This window comes from Pygoscelis adeliae, unplaced genomic scaffold (genome assembly GCF_000699105.1).
Source record: "Pygoscelis adeliae isolate BGI_AS28 unplaced genomic scaffold, ASM69910v1 Scaffold289, whole genome shotgun sequence".
NCBI classification, from domain to species: domain Eukaryota; kingdom Metazoa; phylum Chordata; class Aves; order Sphenisciformes; family Spheniscidae; genus Pygoscelis; species Pygoscelis adeliae.
In genome coordinates this window covers 1,981,532-1,984,157 of record NW_008825499.1, presented here as the reverse complement: position 1 = coordinate 1,984,157, position 2,626 = coordinate 1,981,532, and the positions used below count along the sequence as shown (strand labels likewise).

General features: G+C 39.8%; 1 protein-coding gene across 2 annotated transcripts in view; it reads left to right on the top strand.

Moving 5' to 3' along the window:
- The window catches only part of RNF38 (ring finger protein 38), a 61,888-nt gene that overhangs the window by 16,719 nt on the left and 42,543 nt on the right, over positions 1–2,626 (top strand). Inside the window, exon 1 of one of the 2 annotated variants that reach the window (XM_009331523.1) lies at positions 766–927. The exons of the other annotated variant lie outside the window; for it this stretch is intronic. The gene's annotated coding sequence lies outside the window, so the exon portion shown is untranslated. Of the gene's footprint in view, positions 1–765; positions 928–2,626 lie in introns of those variants that run through there. 2 annotated transcript variants of the gene reach the window in all.

Sequence of the window (2,626 nt, the reverse complement as noted above, 5' to 3'; positions counted from 1 at the left end):
CTCTTCCCCAAGCCTGTAGCGCTGCATGGGGTTGTTGTGGCCAAAGTGCAGGACCCGGCACTTGGCCTTGTTGAATCTCATACAGTTGGCCTCGGCCCATCGATCCAGCCTGTCCAGGTCCCTCTGCAGAGCCTTCCTACCCTCGAGCAGATCAACACTGCCGCCCAACTTGGTGTCGTCTGCAAACTTAGTGAGGGTGCACTCGATGCCCCTGTCCAGATCATTGGCAAAAATACTAAACAGAACTGGCCCCCAATACTGAGCCCTGAACGCCACTTGTGACTGGCCACCGACTGGATTTAACTCCATTCACCACCACTCTTTGGCCTGGCCATCCAGCCAGTTTTTTACCTACTGAAGAGTACACCCATCCAAGCCATGAGCAGCCAGTTTCTCCAGGAGAATGCTGTGGGAAATGGTGTCAAAGGCTTTAGTAAAGTCTAGTAAACAGCCACTTAAATGGAATCCTAGATTTGTACTATCATTAAGGATGGTTCTGCAGTGTGTAAACACTTAGTGTTCTGCAGTGTAAATAAATCCATTTTATAAAGAAATTGGTTAACAAGATGCCAACCATAACATTATGGTAGGCCTACCATTGCGTTCAGCCATTTGTAGGTAATACAAAGAGTTTACTTGTCCTAAACTGTATGAATGACAAAGTAAAGCCTTTGTATTTGTTTCAGCTGTGAAAATTTCCTTTTATGTGGGAAATGGCCTGGAAGAAGGAAGGAACAAATTAAGTATCAGAAATGAGAGAAGCAGAGAACTGAAATACAGGGTGAGAGGAGCCCTGACACTTTGGTGTTGAAGACTGCCGTGACAGTTACATACTACAACTGTTGCAGTTGTACTGTGTGCCATTTGGGACGTGTTTTCCCCCAGCGTTCTGTGGGATCTCCCCAGAGAAAAAGGAAATTGAAAAAGGTAGAACCTGGAGTGCCTTATTCTTAGACTTAAATGTCTCGGCCCTCTTTGAATTTTCAGGCCTGTGTTTAAATACAACTCTTAAGTTTTATGACAACTTTTTTTTGCACTAATACCTGTGTGTGTATACTGCAGTATATTGAAGAACATTCTATATTTATATGACAGTTTGGTCATACCAATTAGGTAGGTAGGTTGTTTTGTGGATTCATTGTGTAGTTTCTAAAATGGATTAAGAGTATTTGTTTAGGCTTCAAATTTCTAGCAATATGGAGAGACTGGAAAAATGTAGAGAGTAAACTGTGGTACATTCCTGAAGAAAGTAGATCATGAATTTCCTCAGTTTCTGAGAACACATAATACTGCATTATACACAGAAATTTTTAACGGTATGGTGTGCTGAGCAGAGATGTACATCTTTTGCTAACACAGCTCAGTGTTGTGATGACAAGCAAAGCCAGTGAAGGCAGCCAAATGTGAATATGCTCTACCACAATAGGTGTTCAGGTATTATGCCAGTAGTCCTTTTCCTAGGAACAGATTTCTAGTGCTGGCTTGCCTTTGTGCCCATTGCAGTAAGGACCTCAATTACAATAGTGTAACATTTGTATCAGTGTAAATGTTATCTCTTTGGGGGCTGAAGTTCGGGGAGGATTGATTTAAATCATCTGTGTTAATTGCTGGTTAAAATGTATTCTTCTGCCAAAAATCGGTTCGTGCCTCTGTACATACTAGTTCAGGTGCTTAGGTAGCAGTATGACTCAGTTTGGTGTTTGGATATTCTTCAACACTTCATCAACAAATATGGTCAGTTTAACATTAATTTACCTGAATGAGAAGTTTGTGTCTTCAGTGCTGAAATACTAGCTTGTCCATTTACATATATTGTGTTTCATACATATGTGTGTGTATGCTTGTGTACATATATATATAGTTCAATGTGTGGAAAAATTCTTTAAGTGGAAAGACTGTCATTTGTTTTATAATTGTCTTAATTACTCTGTCTCTGTTGATGTACCTGTATGCTAGTTTCACATGCCTAAATGAAAAAGTCAGTAATGAATACATACTGTACATTCAAACTATACGTAGAGAAGACTTTGGTATGAAGACAACTTTGAACCAGACTTCTTTTCAGACACCTTGTCCCATCAGCTGAAAGAATAGAATTATTTTTAAAATTGAAAACTTGATCTTTTTTAAATGTGGCTATATCTGAACACCATGTCTTGATTTCACCTCTTTCCTCTTGCCCTGGCATCGTTGTATCGATTTCAGTATATCTTATGATTTCTTTATAGTAATGAACGTATTTTAATGTTTTACATGCAAAGTTTAATGTGTTTCAGCCTTGTATCAGGTGTTGTAGGGAAATTGTCCCTCTTTCTGTAGCTACAAACTTGTGATTTTAATTAAAAACTTATATTCTGTTTTATTTACATACCAAAATAGAAGTTCAGGACTCTCTCTCTGCTAAGTTGCTGTTAGCACCGTGGTACGACCCAGACTGGGTACCTCAGGGGGCTGTAGTGGTTTCGTGATTCCCCTGGGCTAAATTAAGGTGAAACGACACCAGACGATCGATTAAACGTTTTATTTATGGTAGAAGCAACCTGAACTTGGAAAGCGTGATAATGGCAGGTGGCGTGGGTTCTCTTGAGGCATTTATAAGAAGAAAAGGAAAGAGAGGAAAAGGAAA